Source organism: Thermobia domestica, chromosome 16 (genome assembly GCF_964235325.1).
Source record: "Thermobia domestica chromosome 16, izTheDome1.hap1.1, whole genome shotgun sequence".
NCBI lineage: Eukaryota > Metazoa > Arthropoda > Insecta > Zygentoma > Lepismatidae > Thermobia > Thermobia domestica.
The window spans coordinates 89,259,901-89,274,851 of record NC_137469.1 but is presented as its reverse complement, the minus strand read 5'-3'; the positions used below and the strand labels follow the sequence as shown (position 1 = coordinate 89,274,851).

Here is a 14,951-nt window from a genome sequence, read left to right as displayed (position 1 = left end):
TCTTCGTTTGCTTTTCGTAGCACGTAATTGCCTCATTTTGGAATTAATGTGCTTCGAAGATAGAGTGAGTCATGTCTCACTGATAAGGGTTTTGATCGTCTTTTTGTGAGCTGACTCACAACAAAATTTATCGAAGTGATTTCTAGTAATAGTAATAAATTGGACTCTACATTTGCTTTACGTAGCAGATGTTTGCTGATTTTGGAATCAATGCGCTTCGAAGATAGATGTGAGTCATGTCTCAGCGAAAATGGTTTGCGATGGTCTTTATGTGAGTTGACTCGCAACAAAATGTATCGAAAAGATTTCTAATAATAGTAATATGTTGGTCTCTCCATTTGCTTTACGTAGCACATAATTGCCTCATTTTATTATTGATGCGCTTCGAAGATAGAGGTGAGTCACAACTCGCCAGAAAGGATTTGCTATGCACTTGTTGTGACCTGACTCACTACGAAATCAACCGAAGTTATTTTTAGGAATATAAACGTTTTCGTATCTCTAATTTAGCATTGAGAACAGCATATTTAATTTTGGTATTTGTTTGCTTCGATATTGTGAGTCATGAGTCACTAGAAGGGGCTCTGGATGGCCTTGCATTTACCTAAGCTTATTTGGTGTTTATGTTCTTTTCTGTTGCATTTTACATTTTCAGTTATGAGTTATAAAAAATTATAACCAAACAAAAATTGTTTTGGTTCTAATATTTAAGACGTGATGATTTCTAAATTATCAGCTCTATATATAATGTAAGAAAGCAACTATATTTTCGCTGACTACGGGTTCCTCATCTATTATGAATCTACACCCTATTCCAAAAAGTGATCGCACTGATTATAGCTAGTTTGAGCGGAAATTATGTAAGTCCAATTTCGGAAACAGTAAATCAAAGAAGCCAGGTCCGAACCCCCAACCAACCTTCGCAATGGAGAAAAATTGTGCACATGTGTTTTTCTTCTTTTAAGTATAGTAGGGCATGTTGAAATATTATTAAGTGTAGAAAAAGGTAACATTCATAGAAATACGTAACGAACAGGCCGATAACGAAAAGATCTTAAGACGATTCCTGTATGGCCATACTGGCTCAATGGCAGAGCTCTGGTGCTATGGGTAATCGATTCGATCCTTGCTCATGCCGTGTAACTTTGTCGTGGACGAACACTGTGTGTGTGGGTTTTCTGAAGGTCCTACTGTTTCTTCCCACTTTCTTCATTCCAACAATTCATCCTTTCATCATCCGTGCGGCCTGATCCAAAGTTGCCTGATAAATTAAACGATTACGAGCAAGTGTAAATGGTTCAACAATCTTAAAATTACACGGTTCTGTGTCACTAAAATAAATATATAACAAACTTATAACCACTCACTAGAAAATCCTCAAAGTTATCGAAATGTTGAAACTTGAATAAATCATACGTAAGTTATATACACTAAAACGTCAAACCGTACTATCCCGATCTAGTGGGTAACGTCTCGGAATTGGTATTATCCGCTGCCCATCATCTTGACTGTCGTTTTCCAGGATGATACTTTAACTACACATGTAACACAGAACATTCCAGGAATATCCCGTTTAGATCCGGCATTGAAATCAGAGATTTGATGTAAAACTGAACAGGGGTTCTCACTATTTTGTTTTGCGGCTCCATTTGTTTCCAAGCTCACAAGTAATCCTCAGGAAAATAATCGCAACTTGTAAGATAAGAAAGAAGAAGTCTGAAAAGTAGTATACTCGAAGGAGTACAATCATCAAGAGATTTCTCCTAGATTGTACCAATACTCTTCAGAACTTTTTTCATGGTAGAAAAGCTAACTACAACACGAGAATTTTCAACGGTGTGCTCATGTTAGATAAGGAGACTATTGAATATTAATTTCTTTAGATTCGTGATACTGATCAGTCCAGACTCACTAATGTGCCGCACCATTACAGTTGATAATTACTAAAATAAATACATTTCTAGTGTATAGGGGAAAGTAACCGATTATCCAATATGGACGCTAGCAAATTTACATAGGACAGTGAAACACGCAATGCTTAGCTTACATTGTGCAAATAATGGGATGATGACAGGTGTTCTGCCCAAGGAAGTTTTGAGCTTGTAAGTTTGGGATCATCGGTTTAACCTGGAAAACTTTCGTCCCTACTAGATATCGAAAAACTCTTTTTTTAAGTTTTACGTCCCATGGTTATACCGGCTAGGATAATGGAGACGGTGATGATGAGAAATAAATGAAATGGTGGAATGATGAAAGTAGGAGGAAACGGTAGAACCCCGAGAAAGCCCACGCACACGGTTTGCCCACCACAACACCGGATATCGAATCCGACACTCCTTGGGCAACAAATAATGAGAAACAATAGCTTGTCTATTCTGTGTTTTGGATTAACGTGAGACATGACTTGCTACCTTCATTTATGATTCCACTTTTAGTATCATCACTCTCAAACTAGCAGGTCTTTTTCGTGTGGTTATCTTTCTCCATTTTAAGAATTCATTCTAGCACCCAACTGAGAAATGGATTTCAGATTAGATTATCGATCAAAAACCAGAAACTCTAATGCTGATCAGAGTTCAGCTCATTCATTAAGGACTCATGATCACGCAGTCACATCTTCATGAAAGCAGTTAGAAAGAAACTATTTCAGATCTTGATTCAGTGACTGCATTTACTGAAAGTTTCAAATCTTGTGACATAAAGAAATAACGTTGAAACAGCGGAGAGGGGGCTCTAGGTTACTCGAATTAAAAAGTACTTGTGTTTTTATAGTGAGGGTGGGTCCGCGTTCAAACTTCGTAAGGATCGTAACTCAAATGCAGTGGTTCAGAGCTAAGTTTGCAATAATCTATAAAAGTTGTCCTCAAGAACTCACACATTCGTTAAAGACTCAATAATGCATTTTTTTAATTAGAATGAGAGGAGATTGGTGGTAATATCAAATGACTATATACAAATGACATAAACTCTAGTAGAGCGCAATATGGAGTTAACATTGACTGTGCCAGAGGGAGCAAGAAAAATTTATCACCTGAGCTGATCGGGAACCTTCGGCTTGTTCCACACACAGGTGATAGTAGTCAGAATATAAAATCTCTCAAATCTGTAAAGATAGATCTGAAACTTTCTGTTCATTTGAAGTTGAAAGCCCGGAGGCGATGCTGTAGACGTTTTAATAGTTGAAATATGCTGCTGAAGTCCATTGGGTAGGCATGAGAACTTCTTACAGGAAATGTCATGAACGGAAATAACATGGATTCCCGTTTCATTTTATTGTCATGATAAATACCGGAGAGGTGGTTTAACTGTTGGAATTGTCTAAGTAAATCCACTCCTTGCTTTTTGCTGGTTCCCTACAAACAAGGGATATCATTGGAGTTATGATGGATTCAGTTGCGCGTTCTCATTCAATGTAACAACACTCTGCCATTTTGACTCCACCTCCCAAGTAATTTTCGCACTGTTTTCGGCAGTTTGTCTTACGTTCAGCAATGTGACGCAGGAGGTAGTTATGAACCCAGTCCTTATATGCAACTACAGACCTAGAGAAAACGAACAACGTAATAAGATTTAATCTGTGTGCCATGTCACGTTGCAGTGGTGGTGTCTCTCGGTCTGCCAGTCCACAAATTCACATAACGAAGAATCTCAGGTGAGCCTCTCTTGTTGGCGAATGTTTATGCATGAGCCCCATTTGTCTGTGCCTAGCCGCGATATCTTTAGATGTGATCACTCCGATTGTTAAACCATTTTCCCAACACAGATTTGGTTGTACGAAAAATATACATGGAAAAGAGACATAATGTACCCTATTCAATAACGGATCACTTTCTTGCACGAATACAACACTTCAGCACCTAGAAGTTGAGACACAACAGTCACTACGTCGGATACACAACTGTGGTTCAAGTACACATGTGACACCAGCGTTGCCAAATCGATAATATTTATATCTTGTAACAAAAGAAAACAAATTATCTACACACACAGCTGGCAGCAAATATAGCTTAATAATTTCCTCGAAGAAGAGTTAAAAACTTTCTACGATTTGACCTCACCACTACGATACCTTGTTAGACCCATGAATAGCTATATATTCTACCACCCTTGAAGTCGGATAACCCATCAGCACGGTAAAGCGGAACTCCATGTTTAATTTTCGTTCCACTCGTGTATATTCTCTATATATTATTACTAGGGCTCGGAAGTTGAAATTGCCTAAAAATTGTCTAAAAAAGAACCTATAAAAAGACCTAAAAATATCTACAAAAAAAGGACCTAAAAACTGGAAAAAAAGATATAAAAATAAGACCCACTTTAATCAGAATTACATATTTAATGGATACAATGCTCAAGAAATACAAGCTTCTGGTAGGTTAATGGTCTGTCCTTCTTCCACAAACTGAAGTACAAACTAAAATAAGAAAACTTTCCCACCCTCACTCTCCCTTGCTGGAGAACATTGTTACGCCTCCTTATTTGACTTGTGATTGTTGCAGGTCTGGTCTTATCAGTCCAGTCGTTGAAGAATGTCTTATCTTTTGAATTTTCTTTACTAAAAAAAAAAAAAAAAAAAAAAAAAAAAAAAAAAAAAAAAAAAGTTTAAGAGGTGGTGGTGGTGATTCGAGTTAATGACCAGTAAATTTATTGTCGAAAGATGAAGGGCAAAAAAAGACGTTAAGACCTATCAAAAGCTTTAAAAAAAGACCAATAAACGAAAAAACGCCGAAAAAGGCAAAAAAATCCATCATTTTCTGGCCTACAATGACCCAAAATAAACATATATTATGTCAAGCCTCGTCTTCGGGCATTTGTAAACAAGAGGATTTTTCCTCAACTTTCGGGCCCTCATCATTACATTCAAACCTATAGAGAAATGGTATGATAGAGACATAAATTTGTTATATTTTCCATTTATCAGGTATAACATACTATTCAACCGTCAGAGATATTCTATATTGTAGACACTGGGTTGTCCAATCGTAACAGGTTTTGTGACATAATTCATTTGGCTTGAATGCCTGACCATTGACTTTGAGCGAACTGAGTAGCGAAGTAGTTACCGCATTGACATGGGAAGTCGGATATCCACATTACATTATCAATCCAGTTGTTCATATTTTCACTTTTTGCATGTCGTATAATTTGATGTCTATTTAAAAAAAACGGTCTTCTTACGCCTTGTAAACTTGCATTCTATTAGTGATTTTGCATTTATAGAAAATGTTAGTAAAATTATTAAAAACTGAACACTAATTTCATTGGTTGGTTCTGTAAATGGTCCTATGCAATCAACGGAGCTAACGTTTTCACATTTTTACCTAATACAAATGAAAAATTACTGGTATGAATTATAGAGTTTACTTCGCATGAGACGCTCCAGTTCGAAAAGCAATGCACAGGTTTGGAAGTGTTTTGCGACAGATGGCGTTGTATATTTACTGATAAAACATGTTCGGTGCAAATGTGTTGAGAAGTGCTAAGAATATGCACTAACCTGTATTAGGTGGTCACTAACGCTACTAATGCGTCAGGGAGAGACAAGCAAGAACGCCCGCGAAGGGATGCGTCCGTGGGGAGCAGGCACGTTAGGAAACGTATATACATAAAGGAAGATTTATCTTTAATAATTTCCTAATAACGACTGTTGGTGCACATAATTGAAAGTAGCGTTGTTTTTCATGTTTGGGTCAAGGATACCAGTTGGAGCGACCGCTATAAAGCTGACCTCAAAATACTATACAGCGAGCTATCCTACTTCACGGAAACAGATATGAATTCATGTATGTACCAGGAAACGCACTCCCTAGTACCTTATGAATTATTTCTTGTAGATGGAGTTGTATTCCTACGTGTATATTCACTTTATAAGGGATTAACTGTTAGGGACATACATATACCGTATGCATATATGTCATAAAAACGACAGTGCAAAAAAACACTGGGCAACTCGCATCTAATAGTCATCGCAGGGGCGAAGTCTCGTGGTCGTGCGTCCGTATGAAGCAGCAATGGTGCTTTGTAAGTGAATTAAAATAAAGAAAAAACAGCGTTGCTATGTCTTAGCGGTACGTGACGTTTGGGCCCCGCCGTTTGGGCACTGGACGTTTGGGCGCGAAGCCATTTGGGCGCCAGACGTTTGGGCGCGAGTTAAATTAAAAAGACTTTATGTTAGGCGCTGCGTACTAAGTTCGAATCAAGATATCACAAGGTGTCTACTGTAGTGGAAGTCCTAGAATTATACTGGATTTTGTTTTATATACTAGAAATACTGGAATTTCAAAATTCTAAAAACTGAATTAACAATTAAATTTTGTAAATTTAAGTTTCAGCCAAAGTGTGCTTTTTGTTTGATAACTTTCCAAGCTAAGGTAAGTAGACCAGACTAGATAAGATTGCCTGCATTACGTACATAGTGAGCCTATTCCATTAAAAAACTTAAAGCAGACCTTCTACTGTAGTTATGCAATAAGTGTAAATGTCAAACACATTTCTAGTGGCCCAATGACCAATATATGTACACTTAACGATTATTTTTCACTTTGAAATCGTTCTTTTTTTTTTTTCCTTTCGCTACTTTCTTCAATGCAGATTAAATGCTTACAATGGGACGAAAAAAAAGTGTGTTAAGTTTTGATTTTTAAATTGGAATGTTAAAAAGAAGTGATACCCGAAATACGGCATACTCCAGTTCCTAAACTCAATATCGTAGACACCCTGTATTAACATCTTTCCCTCAACTCGATTAGGATTTAGGATTTCTAGATTTCTGGGCTTTCGGCATCTAAGGCCATTTAGCCCGTCACTTTTGAGGGAGTACACTATCCGGGGGAAGGGAAGGAAAGAAGCGGCCTGGACCTATAAATTAGGTACCACCTAGTGTGAATGAGGGAAAATCAGGAAAACATCATTCAGGGTGGCTGGCCTGAAAGAGCATGTTATAATTTTTCGACAGAATGCTCCACCGGGAATCGAACCCGGGACTACTCGCATCGAAGGCGAGAGCGTTAGCGACTACGCTACGCGGGGCCACTTCTCTCAACTCGAGTGCGCGGAAATCTTTTATTGGTAGTTCTTTATTGGACTTAAGGAAGAGAAGAGTTTGGCATACGTAATACGAAAGAAAACAAATTTTAATATTCATAAGTATGTAATTATTAACTTTAAAAAAATATGAAAAATAAATCAATATGTTTTAATTAACATTAAGAAAATTATTAACAGTTCGTCTGATTCCTTCATTTCCTAGCTTTCTTATATAATACAAAAATGAGATCATTAGATCAGAAGTACAAGAATCGTAAACAAGCGAAAAATCAATCCATTTGACGAGGTTAGGCAACAAATGCCACAAACGCATTAAACTATTTAATTTAGATGAATAAATAAGATAGATATAGAAAATATACAGATAAATGAGGTGAGATAAAGATAGAAGTGTATATATCTTGATTCGCGCTTAATTTTCAATGCCTAGCTTACTTTATATGTCGTAAATTGTGATTTTTACTATGTACCTCGCGCCCAATCGTCTGGCGCCTCAACGGCTTTGCGCCCAAACGGCAGCGCCGAAACGTCCGCGCCCAAATGGTGGCGCCCAAACGTCCTGTCCCGTGTCTTAGTGTCCCACATCTTTGGGAGACTTCTATCGTTACGGATTTTGATTTAACACACTGCATTTACACAGGAATTGAGTTGATCATGGCGTGCTTATGGACTATCACATGCTTACAAGCGAAGAGTTTTAATCACGTGTTTCAACATTATTAGGGATGTCAGGCGTAACATCCCCATATATTATCCTTAGTTAAACTTATATATTCCTCTTTGGAAGAATTATAAGATATTTCCTCTATAAACTTTGAAAATCTTGGGGGTTTACTCAAGCAGACGGTTCTACCAAATAGAAAAAGTCCATCTGTTCGAGTAATGTCTAACGAACCTAACCTGAAAATGTAAGAATTGTCAAAATTTGGTAGAACCGTCTGCTCGAGTAGTGCCAAATCTTGTTTCCGTAAAATAGGATAGGGGTTCATTCGAGCAGACTTCTACCAAATAGAAAATTTATAGGTAATAATACGATGTGAAACATTTTTCGTGAAGGAATGACATTGTGAATATAAGTAATTACTTTCAATGCACAACATATTAAAATGAATTTTGAGGGATAGTGAAAGTATTCTGTGTGTTCTTCCATTATCCTAGTTTATGCCTACACTACCCCCTGTCGCTGACGGGCCTGATAGCTACGGACGCACCACCTCGCTACCGTAGACGCCTCCTTGCCGCGCTCCTGATTTCAGTCGGTTTGATGGCATTCGCGCTTTTTAGTGGCTACCTTGCACAAGTTACTTCATATTGTATGCTATACATCCACACTGTATTTATACTGAGCCCTCACGAAGCCAATCTGCAAATAGTACTGGAACTCCTCATTTAATGCATGCTCTGCTAAAAGAAATGAAAAGCTCCAACCTAACCTGAAAATGAAAGAAATATGTCAAAATCTGGTAGAACCGTCTACTCGAGTAATGCCTAGGATACACTAATTATAATCATGCTTTTGTTAGTCCTCAAGCCTTAATAGCTACTACGGTAAGTCATTTCGCCCTCTTCCTTAAATATATATATATAATAACTAGCAGCGTTCACCCCGCTTCGCTGCGGTCACCCCGGAACGCAATAAACTTTGTTACTTAGATAATTTTTACTTTTTCGCTTTCAAGTGATATGATAAAAACCATAGAAGATTGCACTAATGTTAACATTATATCGCCTGTCATTTATGTTAACCCCCCCCGCTTCGCTGCGGTCACCCCAACCCGCCCCGCTTCGCTGCGGTCATCCCGGAACGCAATAAACTTTGTTACTTAGATAATTTTTACTTTTTCGCTTTCAAGTGATTTATAGCGCCTGTCAGTTATGTTAACCCGCCGAGTCACAGGGTCATGCGGGTTGCATATAAATACGTTTATTTTTATACCTATGATGAACTAATAACAAAGGATTTGTACGTATGGACACCTGAATGGTCAATTATCTCAAGACACTGGTAATTGAAAATTAAAGTGATATGATAAAAACCATCTAGGGTCCACATCCTAACAACCCCCCAAAAATGAAAGAAATCGGTTCAGCCGTATTAGCGTGATGAGCGGACAAAGGATTTTTTTTACGTATGGACACCTGATTGGTCAATTATCTCAAGACACTGGTAATTGAAAATTAAAGTGATATGATAAAAACCATCTAGGGTCCAAATCCTAACAACCCCCCAAAAATGAAAGAAATCGGTTCAGCCGTATTAGCGTGATGAGCGGACAAAGGATTTTGTGCGTTCTCTTTTATATATATAGATTAAGAGAGTTCGTGTAACAATTTTGGTAACATTTTGGTTTGGTGTAACAATTTTGGTTTTAATATCTTCCCAAAATCCATCGACGGCTACAGATCTGGTACTATCACTTAATAGTGAGTCATCGTAAACGATCTCGTGTATTCGTATACCCAACGTCGCTGACGCGCTTGTTCCGTACGGACGCATCCCCTGGCTGCGGGTGGGTTACCTTAGTGCGCTCCTGCCCTGTCTTGGTTACATACCATTCGTGCATTTTAGTGGAAACATAGTACAAGTTGTTTTCTCTTTTACGAAATGTAGTTTATGCCCTACGTCTACACTGTATTTATACTCATCACAATTACAAATCACGAACAGTAATCACTACCAAGAGAGGCAGTCATTACCATGTACTTTGGGGAAGAAATTAAATAATACTCAATATTACTTTACTAATTATACTAGCTTCATTTTAACTTCTTTAACTTGCACGATATAAAGTATTTTTTCATGTCGTGGAATATTTCTACACCATTACGTTAGTTATAAGTTATATAAGCTACATAAATACATTTCTTATGTGGTGCTGGTATAGTTTTGGTGACCATATTTTGGAAGATTTACAGGTGGAATTGAATAATTTGTATGAAAAAATACATTCACAAGGAACATATTTCTGCAGGCGACAAAATTTTATGCAAAATAATACAGCTATAAATTATTCATTGTAGCTTTGGAAAATTCAAGATTATTAATAAAACTCCAACTGGCCAAAGCAGTGTATATATTATAAAATTATATATTTATGTAAGAGATTCGGCTATATAACACAAATATATAATTTTAAAATATACATACTGCTTTGGTCAGTTGGAGTTTTGTTAGTAATACAGCTGTATTTGAAGTTTTCAAGTGTAGGGTCAATAGTGTAAAATTATTACAAGTACTTTACGTTGGATAAAATAAGTGAGTTCATACGAAAGATGAATCTATTAGATGGTACTCGGTTCTGGAACCATGAAACGAGTTTGGGGAAATACTATATACCATCCTTATTTTCCGTCGGCGCTATATTTCTGCACAGTGAACAGAAGCTTTATCTCATGTTTACAAGTGGAACGTTACTAGTGTAAAGCCATTACTAGTACTATTGAAACTCGCATATTCCCAAAATCCATTTCTTTTTTCACTGTCCTCGCTTACGCGTATAACTACCAACGCTGACGCACCTGCTCCCTTCGGACGTACACCCACATGGGCCCACCAGCTTCGCCCAACCCTGACTCGGTTAGATAACATTCGCGCTTATTAGTGGCCACCAAGCACAAGTTGGTTTGTGCTTTTGCACTAGTTCTTATGCCGTACATCCGGACACCATATTTATATGCAAATCGAAAAAGAATTGTAATTTTTCAACACCGGTATTATCTCTGGTGGTCTCCTTGAATTTTATTTATGCCAAGTGAGACGTTTTCATGTCGCCCAGCGGAAATATTTAGGAGACAATAAGAAGTAAATTAGTGAAAGAATTACAATTTTTTAACAATTATTTCCAGTGGTGCGCCAAAACTCTACCTCCACGTTTATGCATTCTTATTTTTGTGAGTTAATACATTCTGAAATGACATTTTCAGTTTTATGTTGGGACTCGTAATCTGCACCAAAGCAGTACAAAATACTGAACTCCGCAGGGATCCGATGCCCTTTCCCCGATTTTACCGATGTTAACACTGCGTATATATACTTTGTATGCTATTAATATTTTATACTTACCTTCCTAACACATGTGTTTTTTGCCTGGATTTACTGAATACCAGGTGGCACGAACACGAAAATCTCCAGAAACCATTAACAACCAAAAATTTTTTGTCCGGTCGCGATGCGCCGGCTTGTCCACTGTCGTACTTTACAGTGTACAGGGAAGGATTGGATTTGAAAACTGTGTTTATTACTTCTCAGAGCCCCCTTTGCTATTGCGTTAATTTGCGATAATTAACATGCAATGTATAAATTACGTTACGTTTTGAATCGCAAATAGGGTTAAATTAAGCCCCATTTTTTAAAAAAGAGCTGTCCTTCATGTTGGGAAGACTGCGAAGGCATAGATAGATAGATAGATAGATAGATAGATAGATAGATAGATAGATAGATAGATAGATAGATAGATAGATAGATAGATAGATAGATAGATAGATAGATAGATATGGATATAGATATATCCGCGAAGGGAGGGGTTAAACCACAGTTTGCCGTTTTATCCAGGGTAAAGAAAGTAGTATTGAAGCCCATTTTATTCAATATATACCTGAGCGTCAAGGGGGGGCTATAGCCCCTATAGCCCTCCCCTTGGATTCACGCCTGAATATGTATTGCGTTCTCTCTGCTGATCTAGTGGCTAGCGAGATCCTGAACACTATGATAAGTTTATTCCCGGAACACCCTGCATGTTTACTAATAAGCTTGATTAAGAAAGTGATTAACGACAAACACAGTTTTGAAACTTTTTCCCGTTTCTATGTTGTGGAGTCCTCTTTTCAGGAGGAACTAACAGTAATCTCTCATCATGGGCGGGTCTGTCTCATTTCCCTTTATAACGTGTTTCTATCTGCAAAATATTTTTGTGATGGAAACTTGTTCATTGCTATTAGCCGCTAACTGTCCAGGTAACTCAAATGGAAATGCAGACGGTGAACGAATTTTAAAATACGTATATATTTCACCCTTGTGCCTCGCAAGTTTTCAAGAGGGGTCTGTACCAGTATTTCATACTTTTCTCCTCTTACAAGTAAACCTATCGATGTCGAAATCTAGTTTCTTGACGAAACTTGGCAGGGAAGTGTGGAACATCAAGAAACGAACTTAAGCAAAATTAAAAGTGCCTCCGTCCATAAAGACGGCTGCAGTGGCCAAAAGCCTGATTGATCAGAATAAACCATAACAATATGTTTCAAGTTTGAAAATTTCATTCTATTTGTAAGACGGATAAATAGATGAAAAACAAAAATACATTAACTGACACCGGGAGGAAGTAGACATCTATTTGAGGGTATGCTTATTATGGCCGCCATCTTGAAGTCGGCCATCTTGTGTCTCGCTCGACTTTTTTTTTTTTTAATAAAAAGGGGTCATGTAATATAATCGTGAAGTCTATGTTTCCATAAGTTTATATTTGTAAGACATAATGAAATGAACATTGATATGAATTCGTTGAATCAAAAATTTCTTAACAGCTGTAGAGTATATTTTTGAAAAGAATTCAAGTCAGGAAAACCTAATAACGCTAGTGAGAACATCGTAAGTAGCTACTTACGAAAGGTATAAACAGCTTGAAATCGTTATCAACTGCAGACAAAATAAATTGATGATGAGATGATTACAAACTTTAACCGCCTTATGCAGAGTCGTTTTGACGTAAGACTAGCGTCATACTAAAGGATTGACTACTGCAGCAAACATATCTTAGTCGAACTCTTTAGTATGGCACTAAATACACTTCAGAACGTCTCTGCATAAGGCCCTAAGGAACTAATGTAAGATGAATGCCATATTTTCCATTGTATTATTCGAGTTAGAAGACAAACCTTTATAAGCAGCCATCTATTCAGTACGCACTTGTGTACATTCCATTTTACTGACTTGATTTTTATAAAATACAACCACGAACTTTTTCCCAGGAGAGGGGAAAGTTTGTCCTCTGGTTTGTATTTTAATATAGCTATAATAACAGAAAGGATATGCAAAGAAATCGCACTGAGGCTGATTTATTTGATACCATCTAAGTATTCGCTGTAGTATCACATGACATTATCAGCGAGAACGGCAGGAACTTTTACTTAGTGGGGTGTTCAAAATAAAAGAAGGTGTGCACCCAGAATATTAATATACCGCCTTATGCAGAGTCGTTTTGACGTACGACTAGTGTCATACTAAAAACTTGACTACGGCAGCAAACATATGTTAGTCGAACTCTTTAGTGTGGCACTAATCACACGTCAAAATGTCTCTGCATAAGGCCTATACATTTTTAGACAAACTCAAACAATATTTTTACGCTCAGGGGTGTATGTAAGGAAATATGGAGGAGTGTTACGGGTGTTAGGGGTGTGCAGAGTACTCCTTGGACATAACATATATTTTTTACAACGGAGTTTGTAAACGTATAAAGTGAAGAAACTAGTGCAACATTAAAATCAGAAAATATTTGTATGCCCGGAAACTTAATACAAACTATTCATTTACTTGTTAGGGAGAGGTCATTCCCTCCCTTGTGGAATCCATGGATGTACCTTTATTGCAATATGTTGTTGTATGTACTTGTCAACCAAGAGTAGCAGAGCCTCTTAACAGTACAATAGTAACTTGGCCGGGGGCCCCGCGAGCAAAATGGCATGTATTGATTATATGTATTAGGATCAAAATTTAGTCATAATGACCACAACACATTTGTTTGCTCTGGGGCCTAATATGCTGTTAAAACGACAGTGGATTGATTGATTGATTTTTTGAGTTTTACGTCCCGTTCAGCAGCAAGGCTATATGAGACGTGGACCTACTGATTAACGTGGAATCCGAACCACATGAGCTCCCGCCGGGAAAAACGACAGTGGAGAGTAGAGTAGACGTCACTAGCGCGGAGCCCCCTTAGGCGCGGGACCCAATTTGGAGTAATCGGCTTAAGGCCGGTCCTGACTATAGATCATGTTTAATGTAGTAATTTCAGTAAAATTCTTGCCTCTTTGCTATTATTAATTATTAATACCTTTGCAAAGAGTGAAGGTAAAGGGTTTGTTATTTACTTCTTTCACTTGCATAAAACAGGACAAATACTACTTTTTCCTATCTAGTGACGGGACACACCCCTTAAACGGGACATATGGTCGCCCTATAGCAGAAGCGTATTCTGCGTTTCAACAGTGATGCATAAATCAGTCATTTTGTTCAACAGACTGTGGTTCTAAGCTGATGTTTTGAATCCCAATATTCGTGTGGAAGAATAAAATCTTAAGTTATTGGCAGTGGCGGCGTAAGGGCGGGGCGAGCGGTGCCCCCGCCCCGGGCCCACATTGTGGGGGCCCCCGACGGCAGGTAAAAATAATTACTAAGGAACCTTTTTAGCATGAGTCGTAGAAGGGCCGTCAATGTTTATAATCCATACCTTCCCTAAATGTAAACGCAATTAATTGTCAATCAATATTACATCAAATAACGCATGAAACAACACAAATATCTCTCTAATTAAGCTAATCAATGCTGGATTTCCGTATTAGGTGAAAGCTTCGGGCCTCACTCTCTTGGGGACCCGAAAGGAATTTAAAGGAAAAACTGAACGTAGATTAAAAATAAATAAAATAAAAGTTTCATTATCCTGGAGGCTCCCAAAGAAATTTAAAGGAGAAAGCTCTGAATATAGGTGAAAAATAAAGTAAAGATTTCGTACTCTTGGGGCCCCCCCCAAAAAATTTAAAGGAAACGGCTGAATGCAGGTGGAAAAATAAAACAAACGTTTCAATTTCTTGAGGCCCCCAAGAAAATTAAAGAAAAATTTGAATGTAGGCGAAAAAAATAATAAAATAAAAGTTTCACTCTCTTGGGGCCCCAAAGAAACATAAAGGAA

At 37.7% G+C, this 14,951-nt stretch overlaps 1 protein-coding gene across 1 annotated transcript in view; it reads right to left on the bottom strand.

Moving 5' to 3' along the window:
• Positions 1-11,268, bottom strand: part of Cchl (Cytochrome c heme lyase) — a 58,209-nt gene extending 46,941 nt beyond the window's left edge. The window contains exon 1 of the mRNA XM_081742735.1: positions 11,111-11,268. The gene's annotated coding sequence lies outside the window, so the exon portion shown is untranslated. The remainder of the gene's footprint in view (positions 1-11,110) is intronic.
• Between the last annotated feature and the right edge of the window lie 3,683 nt (positions 11,269-14,951).